This window comes from Rhincodon typus, chromosome 3, assembly GCF_021869965.1.
Source record: "Rhincodon typus isolate 14 chromosome 3, sRhiTyp1.1, whole genome shotgun sequence".
NCBI lineage: Eukaryota > Metazoa > Chordata > Chondrichthyes > Orectolobiformes > Rhincodontidae > Rhincodon > Rhincodon typus.
Window position 1 is genome coordinate 3,971,795 of NC_063334.1, and position 19,783 is coordinate 3,991,577.

The 19,783-nt window shown below is 40.3% G+C and overlaps 1 long non-coding RNA gene across 1 annotated transcript; it reads right to left on the reverse strand.

Annotated features, from left to right (window-relative positions):
• Positions 1-1,870: 1,870 nt before the first annotated feature.
• LOC125481274 lies at positions 1,871-11,525 on the reverse strand. The gene is made up of 3 exons (XR_007261267.1): positions 10,982-11,525; positions 3,398-7,178; positions 1,871-3,280 (listed from the first exon to the last, which is right to left on the reverse strand). It is a non-coding gene; the product is annotated as an uncharacterized LOC125481274 (long non-coding RNA).
• Between the last annotated feature and the right edge of the window lie 8,258 nt (positions 11,526-19,783).

Here is a 19,783-nt window from a genome sequence, read left to right on the forward strand (position 1 = left end):
AAGTATGCCTTTTGCCCAGACCTGTCTTTCTTTCAACTTACCTTTGTTTGCAATCTATGATGTTAACCTACAGAACATGGCTTTCTGTTAAGAATATCAGTCCTGTAGCCATAAGAGATCACTGTTAATTTTTTGAAGGCTCCATTTGCTGATGCCAGTGCATGTGTGCTATGCACCACCTATTAATCACGCAGGCAAATTGTTCTGGGGGATGCAGCCCACTGCTTGGGAAATGAGGAGAGAGAGAACGCCACCCAAGTGGCGACACGGTACACAGTAGTTAGCACTGCTGCCTCACAACACCAGGGACCCCGGTTCGATTCCAGCCTCGGCCAACTGTGTGTGCAGTTTGCACATTCTCCCCACGTCTGCGTGGGTTTCCTCCCACAGTCCAAAGATGTGCAGGCTAGGTGGATTGGCCATGCTAAATTGGCCATAGTGTTCAGGGATGTGTAGATTAGGTGGGTTATAGGGGGAATGAGTCTGGGTGAGATGCTCTGAGGGTTGGGTTAGGCCAAAGGGCCTGTCTATGGCAGGGTGTGTGAATGTGAGAGAGAGAGAGGAAAAAGGGAGAGGGTCTCCTGGGGCCAGTTCTCTCTACTCTACCCGACAGCCCGTGTTCTCTCCCCTCACCCAGCCTGGTCTGTTTTCTTCCCCTCCATCAGTCCCCGTTCATTCCCTCCTCTCCACAGGCCCTGCCCCATTCCTGCTTCAACCTTGTCCCTGTTCTGTGCACATGCACACAATGGACCTTGTGCATGATGCAACAATATCGAGGGTCTGAAACCATGTGCACACGTGTTTGAATGAGCACGTATGCGCAGTTGCTCTGCAGTTACATTGCCAGTACACACTGCCTTTTTTGAATGTTACCTCTTCCTTTGAAGTGTCATGTCTAAGGTTCCTTTGACATTAATCACACAGAATTTTCCAGACAACCACTGAATTTACTTTGTTAGCTATCTTTTGGCTTGCATTTTCTTCTTATAGGGAAAAAATATATTTTAAAGCTCATGGTTATGATGCATTACCAGGGTGCAATGTCTCTTTTAAAAGGCCCTACATTTCAATTTCTTGAGTATCATTGAACTGATTTCCAGCAGCAAGGCACGTTCTGGGCAACTCCTTTCTCTTTAAATCTCTACAAGTATCATCTTTTCAAGGTAGGCAATCTGTTCTCTCCAGCATTCTGTTTGGTGGTTAACACAAAATCCTATTTTCTATGCTCGGCACAGCAGCAGGTGTTTTTAATCTTCCTCTCCACATCTATCTGTCTGGTCTGAGTTTGAGAATTTGTGTCCAGAAAGATGAACTCCCCTTCTTTCCTGTTAAGATGTGAAACCTGGCATTGAATTTCTGTTGGTTTCAACTTGGAAAAGTTTTAAACATCATTTTAAATAGCATTACATTTGGAACAATAGTTCACGTACATTGGCAAATTCAGAATCTGTTTATTTCTCAGGAAGAGACTTCTTCCTTTAGCTGTAATATTGCCATCCTCTTTTGTAATGTGCCTAGTGACTTTCAGTTCACTATTTTACCCTGGCTTAATGAACTATGCAGGTGAGCTGGTTCTGCAGTGTGTTTTAAAAATTTGTTGTGTACAGGTGTTTGGAGTTACCAAAAGTTGTAATGTATTTTACAAATCAATGCTTCATAATTAAACAAGTAACAATTGTGTTTTTTTTTTGCACAACTGCTTCAAAAAGGTACCCAAGAATACAAATTTAAATAAAAGAACCTAGAATCTCATAGAGCACCTTTCTCCGCATTCTAAATGAGGATTGATAAGAAAGGAAATATAGGCATACAAAGAACTAAATCCTTCAAAAAGTAAGTGCCTTTTATGTGGTATTCCAAAATGCTTCACAATCAAATAATCGCTTTGAAAAAAAAAGTGTACCCACTATTAGTCTTGACAGACATGAAAAATGACCAATTAATCAAATTCTTGATAGATTAATGCTCAGAATTTGACCAGGGAACCTCCCCCTGTCCTTGTGTTACAGCAATGCAAGCCTTTAAAATCACATCCAACATGCACCATTTCTAGCAGCATACATCCACTTCGAGAAGTCAGACCGGATTATACATGCATAAAGGGAGTCAATCGTCACATGTATAAGTCTTGTCCTTGTCTTCACATGATGCTACCTTGTCTGCCTCTTTCCAGCAGAAGCTGCACTCTTGATTCAGAGACAGAAGGTCATGGGATTCAAACTCCATTCCACAGACTTCAGCACCCAATCCAGACAAACATTTCAGTATGATCCTGAGGAGAGTGATACACAGGGAGTGATACAATGTGAAGGCATTAATCTTGTCCATCCTCTTAATGGGGTGGGATGGGCAGGGGAAGGAACATAAGATACCATGTCACTATTTGAAAACAAATGAGCAGTGAAGTACCCCCTTCATCCTCCCAAATATTCATCCCTGAACCAACACCTAAAACAGATTATAGTCATATCATTCGCTGTTTGTGGGACCCACTGTGCAAACTGGCTGTCACATTGGTCTATGTTAGTGACTACACTTTATAGACAATCAAGTAAAGGATATTCAGACCTTCTGAGGCAATGAAAGACAACATATAAATTTAAGCTCCTCCTGTTCTACTACTGGGTTAGATCTTATGAGAGAGTTGAACATGATAAAAAGAAAAGTGCAAAAGATCAGTTGGTTTGATGACTACTCATTGCTATGCTTATCATTTCTGATGCTCAGTTAATGAACGTCAACAGCCTCCAAGGGACTACTCTCTTGACAATATTTCTGTTCCAAGATGTAGCACAACTGAATAAGCCAACACTTCCAAAGTTTTTCCAGATTTAATGTTTTATTACAAAGCTTGTGACATATATTTACCTAATCTGTGAAGTTGGACAGAGTTTCTCTGAACTTAGCTGAGTGCCAGGATGCAGCAAGTCTGATGTTTCAGTTCTGCAGAATTGAAGGATTAACCACATACCTTAGAGCATGCTTGCAGTCTGGTCAAAGAATGACAGGCTATCATATAGCTAATACTATGCCTAGTGCATGTAATTTTTCTCTACATAATCACGTTTTCTTTCTTAAGAGTTCCAGTATTTTACCAATCATCGTTTTTCAACACCTGTTTGAAGCATTACAATTCTAACACCTGTCCTACTTCAATATCCAAAAGCTAATTTTCACATCGTTGTGGTCCATATTTATCACAAAGCATTCTGGTGCTGAAATTCCACAGGGGGTCTTTGTTCCCAGTGCAGTGGTGCTGGTCAGAGTTCTACAGAAGCGCCTGAGGAAACAGCATGAAAAAAGTTTAAAAACTCATTTACACACTCCTGAATTTAAACTCTGTTCTTTGACTGCGTAAGTAATCAATTTCATCTTTTTTAATTCTCATATTACTCACTCAAATCCAATTTGGCATGTTCTTTCTTTGTAGGCTCCCGAAATGTCAGCTTTCCTGCTCCTCTGATGCTGCTTGGCCTGCTGTGTTCATCCAGCTCTACACCTTGTTATCTCTCTTTCTTTGCGATTGTTTGGAAAATAAATACTACAAATCAGCAGTCTCGTGCAATGTCATTTGTATCTGCAATAAGTGCTGCTATCATTACTGCACCTTCAAATTGGTTTTCATTTTTTTTCTCCTATTGGGCTTGACCCCAGCTACATTTGCCAGTTGTAATAATTAATGTAGAATGTGTTGAAATGTTTGGTCGATTTTGTTTTCCCTCCCAAATCACATTCCTCCTGACATTTATCAGTAATAAAAAGACTATCAACTTTGCTGTTGCTTGATATTTTCTTGCAAAGATTTTTAAAAGGCCCTGCCATTCTCATTAATTGATATCCTACCAAGATATAAAATTAATTTTTCATGCTTCACTCAGCCAAATGGTTTCTCAAAGTATGAAACTGCTCTTTTTGCTTGTTTCCTGTTCACAATCCATTTTCAAATCAAATATTCTTTTGTACTCCCGTCCTTTCATGGCTCCCTTTACTTCTGTAACAAACATATCTGTTTAACTCCATGCTTATTCCTTTAGTCTATTCTCAGTATGATAATGTAACTTATGAGCCTTTTTATAATTTGCTGTCCTCCACCAAATGTACTCTTCAATGTTTTGGCCATTTCCCCGAACAGAATGTTGAGCTCTTCCATTAGGAGGACGACCTTTCCAGAAAATGGTTATAGAAGGAGGCCATTCAGCCTGATGTATCCTTGCCAGCTCTCTGCAAGAGAATTTAATCTAGTCTTTTCACCATTTACATGTAAATTATGTCTTCAGATAAATGATCCAATCCCCTTGTGAAGCTTCGACTGAACGCACCTCAATCATTGTATTCCAGATCTGACCCCCTGATTGCATACAATTTCTCCCCACCTCCCCCCAATGCTGCTGTTAATTTTTAGCAATCACTTTCATTGGTCTCCTCTGGCCTTGAATTTTGCAAATACAACAGTTCCTCTTCATCGTCCAGAGCCAGAGTCCTGATTTGAACAAGTCTGATTAAATTTCTACATAGTTCACATTATTTCATGCATTTTATCGTTTAAATTTGCAGTCATGTCAAGAGCTCCATATAATATCTTGATTCTCAGGTGTAGCAATATGGGACATAATGAAGCAAGTGAGAAAACCACTGGAAAAGATAGATTAACAGAAAAATACTGTTCTTATTGAAGCCTGAAAAAAAGGATTTTCATCTAAGTCAGTTTCAACTGCAATATCTTAGACAATCTCAGGATTACTAACAAAGCCATTTAAATGCAAGGCTTGAGGGATGATGTAAATATGGAGGAAGAGTTCAGACACTTTGGAAAATTGCTTAGATAGGATGGCCTTGCCTTAAATTCATTAGCAAATAATTTCTTTACTGAGAGCAAATATAGAATTGGAGTGGATTTCAATTACTACATCACTGAAGCAACCAGTTAAGTAATGTCATAGACAAGGATACAGGAACAATAGAAAAGGAGGGAATGATGGAACGTAAGACAAGCAGCAATGTGATAGCTTTTCTAGCAAAAGAGAGTTGCCTTTACATCATTGCCACTGACTCCACAGAAATGTTCATTTTAAATTTAATACTAAAATAATCTTCTGACCTTGAGAAGCTTAAACAGTCTTCCCTGTAAAAGTGTTACTCAAGTCAAAATTATGACCTGACATCTATACTCTTTCTGTTACATTTACACCATTTAACTTTGCTTTCCAAAGTTTGGGCATTTTTTCAGACCCCCTCTAGTTGGGCACACACTCCACCACCTGGGGAACACCTCTTGAAGTTTTCCACTGAAGTTTTGCAAAATAACATCCAGGCAAGTCAAACTAAACAAAGGATGTTAAGATTACTAAGAATAAAAATCAATATGAAAGACATCATACATGTTTAATGACATAACGGGGTCCTCAATTTCATGCTGATCAATAAGTGGCAACTATTCCATATGCATTTAATTATATGTTCAGTCCCATAAGCTGACCTATAGCATTTCATCATTCTTCAAAATCATAATGTTCTCCGTACTCAGTTCAGCCAACTGTTGAATATTTATGTAAAAGATCTTTTGGGTTATCAATACCACTTTTTGGGGAGTAGCTTTTTTTTAGAAAAATGCTCTTCTCCACATTTTCCTACCTGCCTGTTTCCATTTACTGATTTTTCCACACACATCTCACCAGCTTCAATGCTCTTTTTCTCTCCACCCACACCCACCCACCCACTCTTGTTTTCCTTAGTTGCTATAAAGGCAGAACATTCTAGAAATCCTCTAGATGCTGTCAGGACTGGGAGAAAAATAGGGTTAAAGTCTGATGTAGGGTCACTGCCCTGAAATCTTTAGGTATTGTTCTCTTTCCCCACAGCTACTGCCAGAACTGCCGAGTACTTTTTGCACTCTACTTTTAATTAAGGTTTCCACCACCTGCAGTTCTTTGCTTATATTTAAAGTTATGCTTAGCCACTTGGAGTTGAATTGTTTTTCATCTTCTATTGCTGTCTCTCATACAGTTAAAACCAAAATGCTTTCTCTGCTTCAAAGAAGTTTTAAAGTTTGTTGCGACATTCGTTACTACATTCTTCTGCTTTTGTTTCTGTGTCGCTAGTTTAGTGGTTATTCACTTCCATATCATACCTTACTGGGTGTTTATAAAGCCCTTGTGCAACTTTAGGCCCGAAACGTCAGCCTTTCTGCTCCTATGATGCTGCTTGGCCTGCTGTGTTCATCCAGCTCTGCACCTTGTTGTCTCGGATTCTCCAGCATCTGCAGTTCCTACTATCTTTCAAATGTCAAACTTTGGATGTACATATTATATAGAGACAAACTGCAAACATGAAAACTAATTCATAAAGTCTCAACACTACCCAGGTCAAATTTCATGACTTCAACATAACCACCAGATTTTACACTTATTATTCACATTTTCCACTTCATTGAAACAATTCTTAAGTTGCTGCTAATTGATTTCATGACTTGCATTTCTGATCTTGGACTGAAGTTCATCTAAAGAACGTGGTTTTGATAAGAGTTTCAAAATGCCCCATAAGAATTGTCATATGGGCCAGATCAAGAACACAGGGTATGCATCTACATAATTCAGTAGTCTGGCAAAATGCCATTCAAAAACTACTGCGTGTTTGAAATTGGGCCCAGGGAGCACAATTGGCTAGAATAAAATGCCATCTGAAATATTTAAGTTGTCACAGTTCAGAGGCAAAGTAAAATGTACTGAGGCCAGTATCCTGTCACCAAGTAACCCTTTATTTACACGTGCACAGTACACTCACTGTGACCAGCCAGCTTGGAGTCAGTGAGGAGACTCTGAATCCCCTGTTTATATCTGTCAGCCAGAGGTCCCTGATTGGACCATGTTAACAATCGCCAATCAAGGTTCTCCGTCAATAAGATCCACTTGGTTCCAAACACTACACAATGCAATTCTGCAATATTACAAAAATAATGTTCACAATTGATGATTCAAGGCCTCCCCAACCTTTTTTCATCATTTACTGAACCAATTTCCTAAAAAACCTATTCATCCAATCATTGAGTTACTGCGTAGTGTCATTTTCCTATGATGAACAGCAGACTCCCTTCTCGGCTGTTATGGACTTCAATCCTGCTAACCATAAACACACAGCTGACTTTTTCTTTGACAGTTATCATTTTCGAACAGTATTCACATCTGAAATAAAAAGAACATTGGCACTATTAAAAATCTGAAGTAAAATTTCCCAGCCATTAAATTTTACATGTGTACAAAGTTTAAGTTACACAAGAACTTTATAAGGACATGCCTTATTTCTTTACATTTCATTTAATACAAAATAATAAGAATAAGAGATTGACAATCTTCAAAGTTTTGGTCTCGTTGGCAATCCTGAACCTGGTTATCAATTCAAGAATTCAGGTATAGTGTTTGTACTTCTGTTTTCAATGTGACAAAACTGGTGACTGAATAAATTGATCTGTTACCCACCATGCTGTCATTAACATTTCAGAAATAGTATGAATGTTGAAACAGCCAAAAATCGCTTCACTGGAACGCTTCAGTTCCATAAAAGTAGAAACAACAAACATATGTGGCTCCTACTTCATCAGGGAAAAGACTGACCAGAGAACTAGGTCAGCAAATGAAGATGTAGAGTGTGCAGTCACATGCAGTGGTAGCATCAAACAGCATTAATGCAGTTAAGGGGAAAGCTAGGGAAATATATGAAAATAAGTATGTATTAATAGAATGAGTGACGAACTAAGTTGAAAGAAGGCCCACGAGGAGCTGCCTGGTTTGTTTCTGTTATAAAGACTACTTTTTCTTTGGACTGAACTAAAAGTGGAAAAATAAACCGTTTTAAAACAAAGAAAACTGAGTAAGAAGACGCTTTCAGTTTTAAAAACAGGTCACTCAGGTATTGTGTGTACCATATTACCTTATAGGGTAAGAGACAGGGAGAACTCCAGATAAATTGGCACTAGCAATGTGTCCAGGGCAGTTCTGCCCACAGACAGTCTTTTGATTGAAAAGCCAATCAGCATCAGGTTTGTATGCTTAGGAGGACTCAGTGTAATGACAACTTTCTGATTAGTAACCTACTCAGTAACCAGCATAAAAATGCCTAGCTTGCAAACAGAAAGCATCCTTTTTTTTAAAAACTTTCCCACTTGCATGTTTGAAGAAAATTGCTTGTGGCTAGCTCCTTTACCCTTCCTCTGAACTGGTCTTTTTGCAAATCCCCTGTTGAAAGGGGAAAAAGGGAAAGTACCTTTAGAGATATGAAAAGGGCAAATTCTCCACCAGTGAATAGAAGACTGAGAATTGTTGATGACCCAAGGTTGTGGATACAGCAAAGAATCAAACGAAAACAACTCGTCAATATCCGTAATCTAGATTGGTGCCAGAACTCTGCTAATTTGACTATCTTCCTCCCTCACGTTTGTGTCTTGTTTGGTCTGTCTGTTTGCAGTTGAATGAAACTTTTTATTAAAAAGGGGTAGATTTTAAGTTGGAGTTATAAATTAGTTTTTTTCTCAGTTGGTTGATTACTACAAGTTGTTACTTTCTTGTTAATGGAGACAAAACTGAATTTGACATTAGAATTGGGAACTTCTGTCAGTGGTTTAATCAAATGTTCACATTTGCAATGACCAAAGGAATAGTGGAGCTTGATTTCTTATGCACTACCTCAGTGAGTTGTGATGCTGTCATCACACCTCACTGGGGTAGTATGTTGGAAATCAAGCCTTGCTACACCCAGCATCATCAAAAGTTAACAAGGTGCAGGGCTGGATGAACACAGCAGGCCAAGCAGCATCATAGGAGCAGAGAGGCTGACGTTTCGGGCCTAGACCCTTCATCAGAAAAGGGGGAGGGGAAGGGGGTTCTGAAATAAATAGGGAGAGAGTGGGAGGCAGATAGAAGTTACTTTATTTCTAAAATCTATGCATGCAGAGTCCCCAGTTTACCTATCTGAGACTCAGGTTGACAGAAAAACATGGACCAGGTTTCTATACTTAACAAGAACAACTCTTATTACAAATAAGTTATTTACCTATTGTTAGAATCCATGAAATGTTGATATATCATCTACTAGTTAAAACTCAAACCCTCTTTCCAAAATTTCCCCCTGAACACATACAAAAAGATTGTGTTATGGGTAGAGGGGAAAATAAATACTGGTGAATCAGTTCAATAGCACAAATCTTCAGGATTTGATGGAGCGTTCTTTTTGTTTCTCCAAGTCCTCTCATTTCTTCACAGGAGGCACAAAACAACGGGGTCACAAATTAGAGACTGACTTATTGGTTAAAAGCAACAGCAACTGCTGTGAGGAGACAATGGCCTAATGGTATTGTCACTGGACTGTTAACCCCAGAGACCCAGATAATGTCCTGGGGAACCCAGGTTCGAATCCTACCATAGTAGATGGTGGAATTTGAATTCAATACAAATCTGGAATTAAAAATCTAATGATGATCATGTCAATTGTCAGGGGAGAAACCCATCTGGTTCACTAATACCCTTAGGGAAGGAAACTGACATCCTCTCTTACCTGGTCTGGCCTATGTGTGACTCCAGACCCACAGTAAGGTGGCTGACTATGAACCATTAAGGATGGGCAATAAATGCAGCCTAAAACTGGCTCTCTTTAGTCTCAGGTATCCTCACTGGAGAGGGCCACCACTCATCTTAAGAAGGTTCAAGGCTTCTTTTATCATTCAAAACTGGTCACAATTCCACAAACCAAATCAGTAACCTGTCACGGCTGAATTTCACTTTGTGTTCACACTCCCCTGGTGCCAGCCTATCTACAGGCAGCTCTCCCAATGTGTGGCTTAAACACCACAGTTAGAGTAAATTGTTTTTTTTTTGAAAAAGTGCAGCAATTCCTTCCACAATCCTTGGTTTTAAAGCAGTCCTTCTCCCAATTCAGCCCACAAAGAAACTAAAAAGATGTGGTCTTTAGACTGCATTGTAAATTTTATGTAGGTGCCAACTGAATTAAGGTTGATTACAGCTATCTTGTCTGAGGCACAAGGTCATGGGTTCTTAGCGCTACTGCAAAGGGTTGAGCACATAATCTTGAACTGCTACACAGTTTTATAGCTGGTAAGCTTGGATGATTTGTTAATTAACATCCAGTCTGCCATCTCAGGCTGCAAGAAATCTCATAGCATCAATTTGAAGACCAAGGGTGTTCTGAACAAAATGTAAACCACACAGTCAGAAAATTATTTGATCAGGTACTTTATTGGTGGTTTTGGTACCCTGGTGTACAAACTGGCTGCTCTGCCTGCTTTGGCCATCAACAGTAGCTTTTTAACAAAGTAGGCCTTTGAAGGACTGGAGCATCTGCAGGAATGGGAAATAAGCTATATAGATGTAAATTCTCTGTAATAGCTAACTTTTCAGAAAGCCAAGCCTGTAATTGAAAACATGAAAGAATTTGCATTTACGTAGTGAAGCTGTGAAAGACCATAAGCCAAAGACTGAACCAATTTCCAAACAGGAAGATCCAAAAAATTAGACTAATGACTCCAGGATATTTTTGTCAGTCATGTTGATTCAAGAATAAATGTTGGCCAACAAACTGGGAAGAATTTTCTTGCTCATTAAGTAGTGCCAAGGATCCTTCATATTCAGCAAGAGGGAACAGGCCCAGTTTAGCATTGATACATTGGCAAATCCATGCCTATTAACCCGTCAAAATTGCAAGTCTATCCATTCATCCATCAAGGAAAGTCATGATTAACTGTGAAAAGAAACCATTAACTATGGCGTTTAAGATAACCAGAAACTCAATGTGGACAATCTGTATATAGCTACGCAAAATATGCAAGCCGGCAAAGAGACAAAAAAAATCACTTGATAGGTAGATCCTGTTCAAGTTTGTCGGCAGTTTTGACTTACTTGTCTTGAAGTGTGCTTTTAAGTTTTAACAGGTCACGTCGTCATATCCTTATCTGGTGACCAAAAAAAAACAGGCTTACCTGTATCTTAAAATCAAGCTGTAAACTGCAATGTAGGAGCATCTAATGTAATCCATTTCACTTGGAAAGAGTTAGCCCCAGATCCTGCATCAAAACTGTGCATTTTTGTCTTCAACAAAAACAGAAATTGCTGGAGAAACTTGGAGGGGGGGGGGGGGGGGGGGAGAAATACAGAGTTAAACGTTTCAGGTCCAGTGAGCCTCCTTCAGCAACGATAGGAGCGGGGGAGGAGTAGTATATATGCTGATAACTTGGAGGTAAGGGAGACGATGCATTTTTCTTTCTCCTTTTCAGGTGTTTATTCAATTCTCTTCCGAAAGTTGCCACTAAATGTACTTCCCTCAGGGAGCAGGCCATTTCCAGTTCAGACCAAGATGGCGAACGCAAGTTGTGAGCCACAAAGTTGATTGACGGATAGAGTAAGAGGACTCAAACACTATCCCGAAGCGAATAGAGCTCCTACACCGCCGCCGGTTTGGCGATTAAAAAGATCGGCCGGGCCGCGCGCGCTTGCGCGGCGCTGACGACAATGCCGCGCGCGGCCACGGGTCCTCCGAATTCGCGGGCGCGCGCGCGGGGCGTCGGGTTCGAGCGGTGGCGCCCGTTTGCGTTCGCACTGAGGAGACGACGTCAGTCCCGGTCCACGCGGCTCGCGCGCCCGCCCGCCCCGCTTCGCACCCCCCACCCCCCACTCCTCACCGCGCGCTCAGAGTCCGAGGCGGAAAAAAAATCTGACCGACCGATCGAGCTGAGCAACAGGAGCGGCGGCTGCTCTTTTTCTTCTTCTTACCCCCCTTCCGGCAGACAGCAGCAGCAGCTACTTCCAGCTTCATGACCGTTTGGCCCGGTAGTTGTCGTTGTCGGAGCTCGGTGTTGAGACGCTGCGTGGGAGCCCGCGGGCCCGCTGTAACCGTGTGTGTAGGATGTCCCGACATGAAGGTGAGTGAGCGAGAGACTGAGGCGAGAGGCCCAGAGAGCAGGCCGCTGCCCTCGGCCTGTGTCTGATCAGGGAACCGCCAACCACTAGGCCCCGGGTGGGGGAAGAGGAGGAAGACGACGACGACGAGGAGGAGGAGGAAAGGCCGCTCCCCGGTCCGCGTCTTGGCTTTGATTTTTGTTTTGGCCGTCGCCGAGCCCGGGTCTCGCTCAACGCCCGCTACCCCCCCTCCCTTGGGCCTTGTTCCTCCCTTTCCCGGCTCCGAATGATTGCACTGTCATCAAGGTGGCCGGCGGGTCGCTGCGGCCTGGGACAGGCTGCAGGCCTATTCTAGGAAGCCAAAACTGTCTCCTGTCTCAGACACGGACCGAACTGACAGCTTCACACCTGGGAAGAAAACAGGCCGGGAGGACGCTGCGCCGTTTCCGGCGCCCTGGGGCTCTCGTGTTTTAGGCCTTGGGGCACCGGGGTCGGGTAGTGTTGCATCCCCAGTGGAGAGCCTAAATGCCGGTCGTGATTATACTTAAAGTATGTCAAAGTACATTCCCACCCCCCCCGGCCCTTCCTCATCGTTGATGTGTGTGGGTCATCAGTGACCAACTTAATGACATGGCGAAAGTTGATTAAACTTTCTGTCAAAACAGTCCTTCAGTGCTGCAGCAGCCGAATTAGATGTAGATTTATCCCCAGTTGCGTAGAATAAACAGGACATATCAATTATGTTTAAATAACTGATATGAATATGTCTTAAAGTTTATTTCCACACGTTTCACCAACCTGTGCACATAAGGGAAGTAGACTTGACCAACTTCTATAACTTGTGTAGGATTTTGCACATTTGGGGAAGCAAAATAGTTACAAACTTTACAATATGTGTGATTTTAAGATCCAACAGTGTCAGCATTTGGAGTTGTTCAAATTTTGAACTATTGTGCATTTCACAGGCCTGTTGCAAAACAAGGCAGCTTAATATTTTGCTTTAAGAGAAGAGGTTGCAGTAATAAAGTAAATACCATTTTGGAAATATTCTGCAGTCATGATTTCAGCAGTAGTTAGGACTAAGTACTTTTGGCAGCATTGATTAAATCACAATCCTTATTTTACTATTGCTCTAATAAAATAGAGCAGTTGTTCATAATATAAATTTTGCCAGGAAAGGTTGAATTGCCAGTGGACATGGATGCTGAATTGCAAAAAATATTATATACACAGATATTTGTTATCATTTTTGAAGTCATAATGCTATCAGATCACAAAACAATATGTAATTATTTAAATTAACAGGAGAGAATTAATTCTGTGTCATGCAGTGAACCCTCAACAAGAGCTCACATACCCATATACATATTAGGGAAAGAACTAGTCAGGAGTAGCAAAAAAAATACATATCTAGGATAAGTTGTTAAGACTGCATTTTTGCATATGATCAAGTGCTTTGATGTTTTTAAAAAAAAATCAGGTATTTACCTTGGCTTTATAAGTGTTTCCATTTTTGTTTTTGGCTTTCCCCAATATTATTACAAAGCAGAAACAAGGCATTTAGCCCAAACAGTTTGTTGACATTTACCATTCACGTGGACAAATAATTCTAATCAATTTTATCTATTGTGTTCCCATTTCCCTTTTGTTGCTTTGCCTTCATCTATTTCTACAGTGCAATCTTGAACATTTGAAGCTTCTGCCTTGAGCACTAATTGTGGAATTGAATTCCAGGCCCACACAGTTCTAAGTGAAGAAGTTTCTCCTGCTGCCTTGTAAATCTCTTGCACTTAATATTGAAACTGTGACCCCTAGTTCGCAACTGCTCAATGCCTGCAGATGCTGTTTGTATCTATCCTGTCCAATTGTTCATAATTTTCTGTGGTGGAGGCGAGTACAATGATAACATTTAAAAGGCATCTCTATGGGTATTTGAATAGGAAGGGTTTAGACGGATATGGGCCAAATGCTGGCACATGACGGTAGGCCAGATTGGGATGTCTGGTCAGCATGGATGAGTTGGACGGAAGGGTCTGTTTTCATGCTACGTGACTGTGGCTTTATTTCCCAGTTGTCTTTTTATGCTGAACAATAAAGATGAAACTTTTCTAATTTTTCTTAGTATTTGTATTCCCTTGTGCTAGACTAAAGATTTGTAAATGTGGCTACTCAGTTTCCTTAAAGGAATAGCCATGGTTGTGCTTGATTGATCTTTGTTCTTTCCAGCCACACTTTTTTTGTAAAATAATCTTAAGACCCTGAAATTCAAATAATTTGTCCCCTTTTTAAAGAAGCAATTGTCTTGACCAAGTACATTTTTTCAATATTCATACAGAATTTTAATTTTGTGAATAGATACATGTTTTTTGAGGGTTTATTACATGAAACCTGAGCTTGAAAATTGTTTTAACTTTGAACTGTTAGCTACCATATATTGTTTTGTAATCTAACAATAACTTAACTGCATTTATAGAAAATATCTCCATGTACATACAAACTGTAGTACATTTCTGAACATTTAAGTTTCTTTTAGCTACCTTTGTAGACTGTAGATGATGCTGGTTGATATGTACAGAATGCTGTTAATTTTGTTGCAGTTTATATCTGCTGCAAATAGTTGTTTCAAAAATGCACAGATTTTCTGTAATGACTTATTACAATGTGACAACTAATTGACGTTAATAGTCTTTTCTACATAGTTTGGATTTTGCTGTGTTAAAGCCACTATTCTATGACTTGCATTTTAATTTTGTTAGAATTCTAGTTTAAATTAATTATTGTTGAAGGGAGGGATTGGAATGGCGAAAATGTTGATTCCGTTTATGTGCAATAGTTCCAATTGTATTCAGTCTATATGCAGAGCTTAATAAGCCTATTTTATAGCTTAATGTTCTTGGGAGTGCAGAATTATGGAAAGGCTCTTGAGGATGGGCTCAATTATTAAGAAAGCAATGAGCTCAGTCATGATCTATTTAGGAAATGGAGAATTAAAAGTTAAGTTGGCTCATTTTGTAGAATGCTTTTTTCTTTGACCAGTTATCCTCAGTTCTCCTTTTCCATCCACAAGTAAGTTAATTATTGATATTTGAGCTATGAACTGCTTGAAAAATTAGTTGTTTTGACGAAATTGGGCAGATTTCCTTTTCCATTTAAAAGATGGAGACATTCACAGACTGACAATCCAGTGCAAAATGTAGCCATTATATGATTTCTACTCTGGATGGAGTAAATTGATTCCTTTGATTGTTCATAGCTGTGTTGGAATAAAAGAATTTATGCAGTTGTTGGTTTACAAATGAAAGTAAGAATGGTGTTTCTCATTTTTTTTTCTTGGAATATCTGATGGCAAGATGATATGATCAATATAAGTGCCCCAGCTCTGTTATGGGGCCCATTTTTCCATACTAAGTCTGCTAATAGAGATGTTTTATGTCTGTGGAACATATTAAACCAGTTACAAGATATGTAGTCAGTATTAGACATGCAGTTACCTTTAAGGCTCAAACAGAGTTCTTTGATAGGTGGTGATGTTCACTGGACCTTTGTACTTTGAGCTAGCTTAAGGGCCCTCTTGTGGCACAATGGTAACATCCCTGCCCCTGAACTGTGAGGTCTGGTTTCAAGCCCCACCTCTTCCAGAGGTGTATAATAACATCTCTGAACAGGTTGTTCGAAAAATAGGTTAAATTTAAAAAATTAAGAGCTAATTCTGAGAATCTGTTGTTGCAGTGGTAGTGTATCAACTTCTGAGCCAGGAAGCCCAGGTTCAAGTCACACCTTTCAATGGTGTGTAATATCATCACTGAGTAGGTTGATTAGAAAATATATAAAAGGAAGTTTAAGTTCTTCCATAATGTGCATGGCTTCTGGACAGGGAAATTGTCCAGGAGGGAAAGATGGAAAGTGATGCTTGCATGATACAGTGGATTCAGACTAAAATCTTTGTAAATAGCTGAAATTGTTTTACTGCGTAGTTCAACATAGAGATATCAATGTCTGAAATATACATCACCTGTCTAAAACTGCTAGTGATTTGTTTTTATGTAATCATTAGATGAGCACATTTTGCAGCATATCAACTAGTTTAACATCTGCAAATGTACCATTGTTTTCTGTTTGGTTAATTGATAATGTTTAACAAATAAGAGGCCAATGGACCCTAGGAAATGTGCTTGCAGTAGGATCCCAGGGACATTAATATTTGCAATATTCTCAGCAGTGTGGTAACTTTTTTTTGAGTGAGATGGATGGGATTGTGCATGTTGGAGATGCTCGAAAGTTCCGATCAGTTTTAATATTTGTCTTGTATTTGCAAACATTGAGCTTTTTCACATTTGGGGACAACATTCAAATCTGATTCTGAATGACATCCATCATCATCAACTCTTGATCCCTTAACTGCATTTTATTTGACTTGCTACCTGTCTGACATAGCAGAAACCATCTCCCATTAAATTTTAGGAAGTTCAAAACCATTGTCTTTGGCTGTTGCTCCAAACTCCAGTCCCCAGCTACCTATACCATCTTTCTCCCTGGCTGTTGTTTGAGGCTGAACCAAACTGTTTGCAACCGTGACACCCTAATTGACCCTCAACTGAGCTTCTCTTATTTTGTCTATCATCAAGACAATCTACCTCCACCTCACCATTATTACCCTTCTTTGCCTTTTGCTCTGCACATCAGTTAGAACCTCACTCATGCCTTTGTTCCGTCTAGATTCAACTTTTCTAGTACCTCTCTTGGCTGGTCTTAGCCCTTTTAAATTTAAGCTCATCCAAGCTTTGTCTGCATCGTAACTCTCACCAAGTTCTGCCACCAGTGACTTAGGCTTCCTGCACTAAATTTGCTTATTAATGTCTCAGATTTTAAATTCTCATTCTTGTGTTCAAATCTCACTATGGTCTCATTATTCCATATCTCTGTTTCCATCTCCAGATGTTCAACCCTTTTGGAACCAATGTGTTTCCCTAATTCTGGCCTTTTATTTATCCCTGATTTCCTTTGATTTATTGTTGATGGCAGTGCCTTAAATGATCTAGCTTCCAAACTCTTGAATAACTTCTCTAAATCTCTCTGCACACGGTAAATGTAATAGGTTCTTAATGTGTTAAGTTCATATCATGCTTTGATTCCATATTAGTTATATTCCAATGAAGAGTGCAGGAGGGCATGCCAAATGCAACATCAAGCAAAAGTAAAAATGTTTCAATTTAGTGAATCTATATCATAGGACTTCTTGCATGCCAAACATTATAGACAGCAAATGATAAAGAGGGTTAAACAATTCTGCAATCAACAGATCAGATTTGAGCTCTGCAGACCTGACACATCCAGTCGTGACTGGTGGAGGATTAAACAACTAACAGAAGATGGAAGTTTCACAGGTATCTCCAGCCTCAAGAATAGGGAGAGCCCAACACATCTGTGCAAAATATAAGTCTGAAGCATTTGTAAAGATTTTCACCCAGAATTACCAAAGATCCATGACAGATGCTAGCCTTCAGCCCATTCTATTCTCTTCATGCAATATGAAGGTACTGGATGCTGCAATGGCTACGGGCTGTGATGAGATTACGACAATAGTGCTGAAGACTTTTGCTCCAGAATTTGCTGCTCCCTTAGCAAAGCTGCAACACTGACATCTACCCAACAATGTAGAAAATTGCCCAGGTATGTCCTGTACGCACATAGCAAGACAAATTCACCTGGCCAATTACTACCCTGTTAATGAAGGTGATGGAAGGTGCCATCAATGGTGGTATCGAGCAGCACTTGAGACTCCAGTTTGGGTTCTGCTGCGTCCACTCAACTCCTGACTTCGTTGCAGCCTTGGTTCAGACGTGGACAAAAGAGTTGAGCTCCGAAAGTGAGTGCCCTGAACATAAAGGCCATTTGACCAAGTGCAATATCAAGGAGTCCTATCAACAATAAGTCATTGGGGTGGGGAGAGCTCTCCACTGGTAAGGATCATACCTAGCATAAAGTGAGGTGTTTATAGTTGTTAGAGGTCAGTCATCTTGGCTCCAGGACATCTTTGCAGGTATTGCTCTGGGTAATGTCCTAGGCCCAGCTATCTTCAAAATCTTCATTAAGACCTTTCTTCCATCATGTGGAGGGGGGGATGTTCAGCATCAACCGCAACTCCTCAGAATCTGAAGCAGTGTGTGACTAAATGCAGCAAAACCTGGACAATACCCAGGGTTGGGCTGACAAGTAACATCATTATGCCAAACAAGTATCAGGCAAAAACTAATTCCAACAAGAGAGTATCTAACCATCGTCTCTAGACATTCAATGGCATTGTCATCGCTGAGTCTTCCACTGTCAACATCTTGGGGGTTACCTTTGACCTGAAACTGAACTGGACTAGCCATGTAAATAACGTGGCTACAAGAACAGGTCAGGGGCTATGAATCCTCAGTGAATAAGTTCCCTCCTGACTCCCCAAATCCTGTCCGTCATCTACAAGTCACAAGTCAGGAGTGTGATGGAATACTCCGCAGTTGCCTGAATAAATACAGCGCCAACAACACTTGAGAAGCTTGACACCATCCAGGGCAAAGCACTCTGCTTGATTGGCACTGCATCTGCAAACATTCAGCCTCCATCACCATAGGAACAGTATGCAGCATCTACAAAATTCACAGATATTCACCAACGTTCCTTAGTGGACATCTTCCAAACCATAACTTCTACCAACTGGAAGTACAAACGTAGTAGTTGCATAAGAACACTGCCACCCACAAGATCCCCTCCAAGCCACTCACTGCCATGACTTGGAAATATCTCAGTGTTCCTGCAGTATGCTGCGTCAAAATCCTGGAACGTAAAGGATCCCATACCCACAACCAATAAAACTAACGTAATATACAAAATACCATGAAAGGACTGTGAAAAACATTACATTGGCCAAACTGGAAGAAAACTGGCAATAAGGATACATGAATTCCAACTAGCCACCAAGAGACCTGACCAGTCTCACTGGTCTCAATACACATGGACAAAGAGGGACACGAATTCGACTGGGGCAACACATCCATAATAGCACGAGCCAAACAGAGACATGCCAGGGAATTCCTGGAGGTTTGGCATTCTAATTGGAACTCCACCAACAAACACGTTGAATTGGACTCGATATACAAACCACTGAAAAACAGAACTGGAAGTAATGCCAACCACCCCAACAAACCAAGGCATGTAAATAACAAGTGACACAGAACGCCAACGCTTCTCCAGAGGTGCACTGACGATGTTACCTAGCAGGGTGATGAAAGATCTGCAACCAAACACATCAGCGCGGTGAGCGACATTGTCCACAACCCGAGCTACAAATCTTCTCAAAACCTTCAAACAAACACTTGTTTGTAAACTTCTTTGTAAACAAACAGCCATTGATGCAAATAAAAAGAAGGAACTGTACTGAAAAAGATTGGATAAATTTATGCTTGTAGTATGGTTTCATTCCAATTTGGTAATACAAAAATTCAACCTGAGCACATCAACCAACTCGAAACAGGAGTAGGCTATGCAACCATTGAGCCTACTCAATTAGATCATAATCCAATCAGCTACCTCAATGCCACCTTTCCACATTGTCTCCATATCTTTTGATATCATTAGTCCGTATAAATCGGTTCATTTTTGTCTTAAACATGCTCAACGATTGAGCTTCCATAGGCTTCTGGGGGTAGAGAATTCCAGAGGTTCACATTCTCTCAGTGATGAAATTACTCCATCTCAACCTTAATCTTATGATGAGAGGTAGACCATTTATGTCCTATTGGATTTAGACTCACCAGCCAGGAGAAATATATTATGTATATCAACCTTGTCACGCCCTGTAGAATTTTTTTATACGTTTCAATAAGGTGACTGCTAATTCTTTG